This window comes from Saccostrea cucullata, unplaced genomic scaffold (genome assembly GCF_032062105.1).
Source record: "Saccostrea cucullata isolate Sc308-1 unplaced genomic scaffold, CSIRO_AGI_Scuc_v1 ctg352, whole genome shotgun sequence".
Taxonomy (NCBI): Eukaryota; Metazoa; Mollusca; class Bivalvia; order Ostreida; family Ostreidae; genus Saccostrea; species Saccostrea cuccullata.
Genome location: NW_026926384.1, coordinates 17,501 through 28,418, shown reverse-complemented (window position 1 = coordinate 28,418; position 10,918 = coordinate 17,501). Strand labels below are relative to the sequence as shown.

Sequence of the window (10,918 nt, the reverse complement as noted above, 5' to 3'; positions counted from 1 at the left end):
TTTGCATTTCTGTTCATTCATCTGTCTGTCTAATTTCAAACAAACTTATCGGTAATGTTATGTGTAAATTTATTTATAAGGGGGTTCAATTATGGGATGTGTTATTAACTTTAAATCAGAATCGTTGTGTATATTTTAAATTCATATACCTATACATGTAGTTGGATTTGAGAAATGAGACAGCTTAATCCTCTTATGAATTAACTATTCAAATAGATTTACCATTTACATGAATACTTGTATGTATATTGTAATATAAGTCCCCCTAGATCTGTTGATGATCTTTGTACAAATGATATATTTTAAACAAATGGTGGTAAATAAATGGTTCAAATGTATAAAAGGGTTATTAAGATTCTGAATTTTCAACAATGTACTGTGAATAAACAGATCTTTTAATGTGGAACATTTTTCAGTCTGGTAAAAAGCAAACAAATCAGTACATAGATTTTTCTTATACTGAAAAAGAGAAAATATTTATTAACGCTTTTAAATTACTAGTATATGTAATGAGGTATAATGTACAGAAAAATGATTGATTTGAAGATGGTTCCTAAACCTGTTAACATGACTGCATTTGATACTGATGGAGATACTGTTTCTCTTTAATAGTAATTAGAATTGTTTTGATATTTAAATTGATAATTTATTAATTTAGACTGTTGCAGTAAAAGAGGAACGTTCCTCAAATCTCGGTACGCGTTCAATCCTTAAGAAAGTAAATAAGGAACGTTTGTAAAATCTTAAGAGATACTTGAATCCTTGCCAAGATTTCGATTATAACGAAGATTTCAAACCTTACGACAGTGAGAGAGGAACGTTCCTCAAACTTCTGAAAGATTTCAAACCTTAAGAAAGTAAAAGAGGAACGTTCCTCAAATCTCAGAAAGATTTCAAACCTTACGACAGTGAGAGAGGAACGTTCCTCAAACTTCTGAAAGATTTCAAACCTTAAGAAAGTAAAAGAGGAACGTTCCTCAAATCTCAGAAAGATTTCAAACCTTACGACAGTGAGAGAGGAACGTTCCTCAAACTTCTGAAAGATTTCAAACCTTAAGAAAGTAAAAGAGGAACGTTCCTCAAATCTCAGAAAGATTTCAAACCTTACGACGGTGAGAGAGGAACGTTCCTCAAACTTCTGAAAGATTTCAAACCTTAAGAAAGAAAAAGAGGAACGTTCCTCAAATCTCAGAAAGATTTCAGACCTTAAGATGGTGAGGGAGGAACGTTCCTCAAACTTCTGAAAGATTTCAAACCTTAAGAAAGAAAAAGAGGAACGTTCCTCAAATCTCAGAAAGATTTCAAACCTTAAGAAAGTAAAAGAGGAACGTTCCTCAAATCTCAGAAAGATTTCAAACCTTAAGAAAGTAAAAGAGGAACGTTCCCCAAATCTCAGAAAGATTTAAAAACTTAAGAGGAACGTTCCTCAAACTTCTGAAAGATTTCAAATCGTAAGAAAGTAAAAAAGGAACGTTCCTCAAATCTCAGAAAGATTTCAGACCTTATGAAAGTAAAAAAAAGGAACGTTCCTCATATTTTAAAAAGAGTTAAAGCATGTTTGTAATGTTAAATAGGAACGTTCCTCAAAATTTTACTCCTGAAAGCTTGTTATGAGTCCTTTTTTTCTCAAATTGACTGCAGATATGAAATAATGGGTCAAAAAAAGGGAATTTTGATTTTCCCTTTTATTTTTGGATTGTGTTAAAGGTTGTGAGATTTACTATTCCTAGACATGAAATATAATAAAAGCGACGAATAAACAAGCTCAAAATTTTTTTGGAAGCAATGTCAATCTAGAGCAAAAGATATTGATTAAAAGAGTGTATCTAAGAGCTATTTATTTATTTTTTTTTTTAATTCATAGGGTTTGAAAAAAAAAATAATGAATATAGAATAGGAATGCATTTACCTCTATGAAAATATGGTTCTGAGAATTAAACAAAATTGAAAATTACGAACATTACTTCTTAACTTGTATACCGGAACAAGCGCAGAGTGTCCAGTTTCTGAAAATAAACCGGGCATGACTCCTGCAATGACTTCACCCAAGTCTGCATAAACGGGGTAAGACTGTATGTATTACTTTTGAGCATAGCCTTTTCTACATTTATTTTAAAATTATATTGAAATTTGAAAAAAATGTACATGTAAGTTAATTTATTAAGATAGTGAGTAGAACTGAATTTAAAATTTCCAAGGTGTAAATAATTCACTTGAAAGTGTTATTTTCATAGTAATAAATTTATAGATCATTTTCTAAGAATTTGCTCCATAGGCTTGATTAGAGACAGGCTCCTTTTTACAAGATTTATACGCAATTATTTTCTGTTTGTAGATTTGTGAGGGTTCTCACTGTAAGCGAATAGGTTATTACAATACGTCATCACCTGATCCGTGGATCTCGTCATAGGATGAATGCTACATCAGCATGTCGGGCTTTCTCTCCGTAGTACAAAAAGAACAATTGTGTTATTTAGCTTGCAAACTAGGTTTGTCGTATCTATTTTTTTCCCTAAACTTGATTTATTCAGTTAGGCAATCAAAAATGTAATTTACTATTTTCAATAAAATATGGAAATGGGGAATGTCTAAATTAGATCAGTAAAAGTACAGTATAGGGACATGCACAATAAAAGTACAGGGAGAAATGGTAAACAACACACGAAATATGGTGCTAAGGAATGTCTAGATTAGATCAGTAAAAGTACAGCATATAGACGTGAACAGTGAATGAAGTCAACAATGCATACCTTGCTCAAAAATCACAAACTTAGAACACATTTTATCCGAAAATTGAAATCAATTTACATTTTGAAAAAAAAATTATGAAGAAGAATTTTTTACATGTCTGTAAAATTTGTATATTACATTTACTTGCAAATTCTATGAAGGGATGTTCATAACATTCCAAAGTAAAATATTTGACTAACAAGTATTTTTTCAATTTATGTTCTTAAGGCCTTTTATAAAAAAAGCATAATAAATGAATGGGATTACACTATCTGAGATGTTTATTTTAGTGTACAATTTTTTATTTTTTATCTAGAGGAACAGTTGTTTATGATTTTATACTGTGCCAAAGTTTGATCAAATTTAAATCTAAACTGCTGTATCCACATCTAGAATGCTTCTTTCTTTCTTTTTTGAAATTGTTAGTGGTTAGAGCGTCTGCTCTAGAGTCGCAAATTAAGAAGTCAATCCTTACGTCGCGGGTTCGAATCCCACTGCTGGACGTGGAGACCGGTCCTTCGGATGAGACCGCATTAACCGAGGCCCCGTGTCGCAGTAGGTGCTAGCACAAAAAAAGATCCCTCGATGCTCAAAGGCCCTAAATGCCGGGCATAGGACAAAATTTGTAGCCCTCCACTGGCAAGTGGTGGCATCTCCATTTGAGTGAAAAAGTCTCAAGAGGGACGTTAAACAAAATACAATCAATCAATCAATCAATCATCATTTATCATATGAATTGGTTTGAACAGAATATTCAAATTTTTTAAATAGAAATTTCAAGGAAAGATTTCTTTGTACAATATTCTTTTGCGATATGAACTTTATAAAAAAAATGTTAAAATCGCAACCTTTTTTCCTTGAAAAAGAAATATCTGTTTTGTTTCTGTCTCTTTCTCATGTAGTTAGTATATGTTCTTTATTTTCATTTGAATTTATTTAATAAAAACAACTATAGCCCCAGCTAACCGCCTAAGTACAGAGCTGAGCATCTGAGGATTTATATAAATATGGACATGCGGTGACTTTTACTCAGATTAAAATCACTTTAGTGAAAATCTTTGTACATACATGATGTGATTCTAACAAAAAAATCTGTACGTTCTGTTATCCTATAACAAAAATAATCAGAATAATTTTCATATGAACTTTTCAAACGCAGAATTGTTAAGGCTAAAAATAAGGGGCTGGGCCTAATTTATACGAGAAAATTCCACTGTGACATCGCACAAATAATAGTTTTTCCTCGTAATACTAGAAAAAAAAATAATTTGGAACTTTAAACTTTATTGCCATAAAAAAACACCAAAACCTACAAATGCATTTAAATATTTGCTTATAAAATTCATCAGAACAGATTATAAATAAATAACTGATCGCAACAAACTTGTCGACAAGACTTCATTTTTTGGTAAAAATGATGCATTTTATGTGCAGTGAGAGTAAGATTAAGTGATTTGTTTACAGTGAAATATCCGTTTTGTAAATAAGCAGAACATAACTTTGAAAGTTTAAAGTCTGTTAATACCAATATAAAAGCTTTGCTGACTCTTATTTTTCAATAATTGTCGAAGGAAAATATTTAATGAATTTTACTCTGACCATTAGATCTTTACCAGTTCTTAAAAAAAAAAAAATAAGGATATGTTCTTGAACTGAGAAAGGCTGTTGCATTTCTTAAAATTAAGAGCTTGACTATAAATAAGGACATACAAAAATTCGACGACGGTCAAACATATTTCAATATGAGGCCATATGCTTGAAATTTAAACTAATAAAATGCTAATTGTATTTAAAGCAACAGCACTGTCCAGAAAGTATAATGTATAGCAAAACAAATAACTTATTTTTTATGTGAATTAGGGTATGCCCTTGCGATTTTGAAATTTCTTATGACCGAAAATCAGAACACGGGCAATGCATTTATGATATGCTTGTCCATCAATGGGGCCAGGCCAAAATTCAAAAAAAAAAATTCCGTACAGAGTGGGTTATACTACGTTATTTTAATAAATGTTTAACTTATACTTGAACTTTTTTATCGTCAACTTACCGTTAACGGTAGCTCAATCGGTAGGGCGCTCGCTCCGTGATCGGGAGGTCATGAGTTCGTATCTCGGCCGCGACGGACCTAGTCAATAAAATGGGTAGCAACGGTTCCTTTGACATGCGCTCAGCACTTTGAAGTGTAAATTGTGAGTCCTTCGGATGAGACCTTAAAACCGAGGCCCCGTGTCAACGGCAGGCGTTGGCATGATAAAGATCCCTCACTGCTAAATGGCACTGACTGCGGAGTAAAGGTCAAAATTTGAAAAAGCCCGTCACCGGCATACGTTGACGTCTCCATACCCTAACAAAAAAATACTACAGTTAACTATAGTTAACTATAGTTAACTATAGTTTACTATAGTTAACTATAGTTATAACTTTGACACTTTGAAAACTTTGATTTACTATAGTGATAACTTTGACACTTTGAAAAACTTTGACGAAAACTTTGACACTTTGAAAAACTTTGACGAAAACTTTGACACTTTGAAAAACTTTGGCGAAAACTTTGACACTTTGAAAAACTTTGGCGAAAACTTTGACACTTTGAAAAACTTTGGCGAAAACTTTGACACTTTGAAAAACTTTGGCGAAAACTTTGACATTTTGAAAAAACTTTGGCGAAAACTTTGACACTTTGAAAAACTTTATCGATAACTTTGACACTTTGAAAAACTTTGGCGAAAACTTTGACACTTTGAAAAACTTTGACAAAAACTTTGACACTTTGAAAAACTTTATCGAAAACTTTGACACTTTGAAAAACTTTGGCGAAAACTTTGACACTTTGAAAAACTTTGGCGAAAACTTTGACACTTTGAAAAACTTTGGCGAAAACTTTGACACTTTGAAAAACTTTGGCGAAAACTTTGACACTTTGAAAAACTTTGGCGAAAACTTTGACACTTTGAAAAACTTTGGCGAAAACTTTGACATTTTGAAAAACTTTGGCGAAAACTTTGACACTTTGAAAAACTTTATCGAAAACTTTGACACTTTGAAAAACTTTGGCGACTTTGACTTTGAAAAACTTTGGCAAAAACTTTGACACTTTGAAAAACTTTGGCAAAAACTTTGACACTTTGAAAAACTTTGGCGAAAACTTTGACACTTTGAAAAACTTTGGCGAAAACTTTGACACTTTGAAAAACTTTGGTGAAAACTTTGACACTTTGAAAAACTTTGGCGAAAACTTTGACACTTTGAAAAACTTTGGCGAAAACTTTGACACTTTGAAAAACTTTGGCGAAAACTTTGACACTTTGGAAAACTTTGGCGAAAACTTTGACACTTTGAAAAACTTTATCGAAAACTTTGACACTTTGAAAAACTTTGACAAAAACTTTGACACTTTGAAAAACTTTGGCAAAAACTTTGACACTTTGATTTACTATAGTTAACTATAGTTAACTATAGTATTTTTTTGTTAGGGTATGAATGAAAAATTCTTGCGAGGGACTTTTATCAATATGCAATCAATCAATTAATATATAGTCAACTAACCTAACTTATGCAGCGATATACATTCACTACCTACTGAGTTTATTTATCTCAGTTGATTCGATACACAAATGAACAATTTCTGAAACGAGGTAAATTATTTATAAATAAGCTGTTGAAACAGGAATATCAGCAGTCTCGTTTAATGTCATAATTTCTTAAGTTCTATGCTCGATACAAGTACCTAGTAAGGAAATAATTTTATCATTGAGTCAAATGCTGACTGACATTCTTCATAGTAATTGTTAGTCCATTATTTATACATTTAATTGACAACGGGATTTCCGTTATTTCCAAATAATGATGAGGCGTGTGTGACCGGTCAACAGGGGATGCTCTCTCTTACCTGGCACCTGATCCCACCTCTGATGTTTTTTTAGGTCAGTGTTTGCTCTGCTCACAATTTTATATTGTTTTTATGTACTTTGATTTTGAATACTGTTCGTTATCTTCATAAACATTATTAAAATAAATAAACATCTTGAAAAATAAATTCAGTTGTTAAAAATATTATATTCTGTTGATTTCTTCATAGGAAGCCTGTCCATTTTAGTGAATTAATCTTTATTATAAAACCAAATACATTTTTATAGCTTTTTTTAGTGAAAGATAATTTAGCTATAGTATTGCAAACTTGTTTGTAGAATATTTTAACAGTTTACTACAATAATGTTATATGATGTATTATCTTATATCACTAGTGTAACAAAATTAATTTTGACACCTCTAACCGTTACATCACTGATGTATCTGGAGTAAATTTACCAGTATGACCAGTATGACCCAATAGGTCAGAATATGCACAATTTTGCATAGTCAATGTTAAATGTGATAATCATTTTGAGAAAATTTTATCTTATTTATTTATTTAAAAAAAAACCTTAAGTAGTATGATACCCGATCAACGCATATTGTTTGAACTACTCTGAGCATATTATCATTTTTTGTGATACATTTTCTCACAATAAAGACATCACTGATGAATTGATGTCAATCTTATCTTGGAAAATCCAACTTTAGTACATCATTCAAATGATGTATTTAATAATATTTTGCTTTGGTACACCAATGACAGATTGATGACACATACATCTTAAACACCTCATTATTATTATATATATTTTTGGCTTGTATTCGGTGGACATATGAATATTATTTTATGTGAAATGTCAAGGTAAAGCATTCTCAAAAATAGAAGCTCATTAATGTAATAATTCAGACGATGCATACTGTTTTTATGAAATTAATTAAAAAATGTTAAAATTAGGGTTAAGCAACAGTAAACTTTTAAAATATGTGAATCTCGATAACAGTTAACTCATTTGGTCCCCAGCTTGAAAAGTGAGGGATATTAATTTGGGTCTGTTCGTCCGTCCGTCTGTACATTACGTATAAAACAGGTTCTCAGCGGAATTTATATTCTTATTACATTTATAAGAACTGTTAAATGTAGGTTAAATTAGACACCATGCATTTTGATAATATCTAACGTGAATATATACATGTATGTGACTTCATCTTTACATATAATTTTTGTTAAAGTACAGCAGTTCCGTGGTGTAGTGGTATGTCTCTCGCTTCACAGAGAGGTCCTGGGTTCCAATCCCAGACGATCCATTTTGTTTTTTTTTTTCGAAATACTCAGTCATTTTTTAACTAAATGATGGTATTAAGCATGTGAAATGAAAAAAAAATTATGAGGTATAGCTTGTGAAAACTCAAAAAATCATCATTACAGTGTGATAGATATTCCACATAAAAAGAATCTCCTATGAACATAATTAAGTATAAGCAATCAAATCTTTATATCCATATTGACATATTTTATTTGCTTCAGTATACATGCATACTTTTAATAATTCTACAAATTCAGTCAGGGAGATCCGACCCCCCCCCCTCCCCCCAACTGTGCATGGTTTACTTTTTTCCAAAGCGGGGGACACAATTTCTCTGAGTTAGCTTGTTTTCCTAATCTCAGTTTACAATTGACTGTTTTTATTTTTATTTATCTTTTTTTTTCTTCTACGAAAGAACTGACCAAAAAAATAAAAGTGTAGGCGATTTTTTTGTATTTTTTTTTCTTTTCCGTTTAATCTAATTTACATGAATCTTAATACTTTTCCTGTACATCTTTAACCCTGTTTGAAGTAACCAATCCTTTAAGATGCAGTTTTTTCTATCTATGTAGTTGGTTTTCTTCCGCTTTGGAGATTCTTCTTTATTCTTAAAATCAATATCCATTTAATATTAATTTACTTATTTGTACTTGTTTATAATAATTACAAATTAAAGTACAGTCATAACGTAACAAACAAAAATAAATTTAAGATATATTCTTTAGTGGGTCTAAATGCATAAAGTTTAATATTAAATGACAAAAAAAAAACACTATTCTCCTAATTTTTGTTTTGTTTCTTTTTAGTTTTTCCGTCTCACAATAACCACTTCTATGAAACATTCATCATTTGGAACCAGGAAGTTATGTTTCTCTGATGTTGTGAATTCCAACATAACATAATCTTATGATATATTTTGAAATAGTTTACTTTGTTACACCATTAACAGAATATTTTTATATACAAATATATCTCATCATTTTTATTCTTTTATTTTTATAAACGACTGTTTGATGAATAGCATATAAAAACTAAGGATATTAAAGGTCATTCTAATATAAAGACTTTTTTTCTGGAAACGTCAATGATATGCTTAGTTAAGGAATGAATAATGCATAACAAACAATTCTCTGTTGCTGATGAAACAAACAAAATAAGATATTTTGGAGAGTGAGAGAATGAGAGAGACATTAGAGAGAAGGAGGGGGAGAGAAAGAAAGAGAGATAAGAGAGAGAGGAGAAGGAGAGAGAAAAAGAGAGGGAGGGGAAAAGAGAGAGAGAGAGAGAGAGAGGAGAAAGAAGAGAGAGAGAGAGTTTAACCCTTTTGACCCCTCTTTCGTGTTAAGATGATTTGAATTTCATAGAATTCAACACAATTAAAATACGTAATATATGTGACATGTACGAGGGTTGTCAAAAAAGTTCGTGGACAGTGACGTTTTTGTTAAAATAAATGGTTCTATTGATTGTATTTATTTTATATTAAAATATTTCTTATGAAAAAACCAAGTCAGAATGATTTAATTTTTATTGATGGATCTTGATATCATTGTGTAAAAAATCCTATATATCTACACCGAGTTATCTAAGAATCACATACCATTACCCATTCTCCTTAATTTAGAATTACATATCTATATCGAGTCTCTATAATGCAGGATTACATCTTTATAATGAGTCTTCTTAATTAAGAATCACATATCTACCCCTAGTCTCTTTATATCAGAATTAAATCTCTTTACCAAGTATCCATAATTTAGAATAATATCTCGATATCGGAAATCCTTAATTAAGAATTACGTATTTATGTCGATTCTCCTTAACTAATAAAAGATAAATTTAAATAGTCCTGTTTTATTACTTATCTACTTTATAAGATGATGTGCATAGCAAAAAAATCATCAACCAATATCAACAACTACTTTTACTTTTTTTCATTTCTGTTATAAATTGTCATTTATTATGACATAAATGGTATATGCGTCTTCAAAAATAGACGTGAAAGGGGGGGGGTAGGGGGACTTTTAATTCTGTTTTCTGTTGACATAGTAATCATTTTATGCGTTCTGTCAAAATTAGAGGTAAATTTAAGCTGTTGAAAACAGTGAAAGTCAATTAAATAAAAAAAAAGAATCACTCATATTCAAAAGAAATGATATGCATAATGTTGGTATGAATTTAATATAAAATCACGTCTTATATTTCTATAAATCTAATAACTATGTTAATTTTATAAATGATCAAGAGTGATGGATAAGAATATGTCAATCCCAGTGACAGTGACTTTATTAATGATCAACAGTGATGGTTAGGAATATGTCAATCCCATTGACAGTGACTTTATTAATGATCAACAGTGATGGTTAAGAATATGTCAATCCCAGTGACGGTGACTTTATTAATGATCAACAGTGATGGTTAGGAATATGTCAATCCCATTGACAGTGACTTTATTAATGATCAACAGTGATGGTTAGGAATAGGTCAATCCAATTGACAGTGACTTTATTAATGATCAACAGTGATTGTTAAGAAAATGTCAATCCCAGTGACAGTGACTTTATTAATGATCAACAGTGATGGTTAGGAATATGTCTATTCCAGTGACGGTGACTTTATGTATGATCAACAGTGATGGTTAAGAATATGTCAATCCCAGTGACAGTGACTTTATTAATGATCAACAGTGATGGTTAGGAATAGGTCTATTCCAGTGACAGTGACTTTCTTGTTCTCTTATCTCAGTTCACAAACGACTGTTTACATTTTCATCAGTCCGGGTCCTGTTCTAGGGTGGGACCTCGATATTCTTTTATCTCAGTATACAGCCCACTGTTTTCATTTCTATACATCTTGGTTTTCTTCAACGATATGACTTACTAACGATAAGAAAGATTTTTTTTCTATTTTTATTTTTTTTTCTTCCGTTTTAATACATATCTTTCATTTTTAAAATTTCTCTTAAGTCTTTTCCTGTGTATCTTTAAGCCCTCTTTTGAACAAACCAATCCTTTAAGATGATTTTT

General features: G+C 30.9%; 1 protein-coding gene across 1 annotated transcript in view; it reads left to right on the top strand.

Moving 5' to 3' along the window:
• LOC134271512 (fibroleukin-like) overlaps window positions 1-10,918 on the top strand; it is a 253,551-nt gene that overhangs the window by 232,360 nt on the left and 10,273 nt on the right. The window lies entirely within an intron of this gene.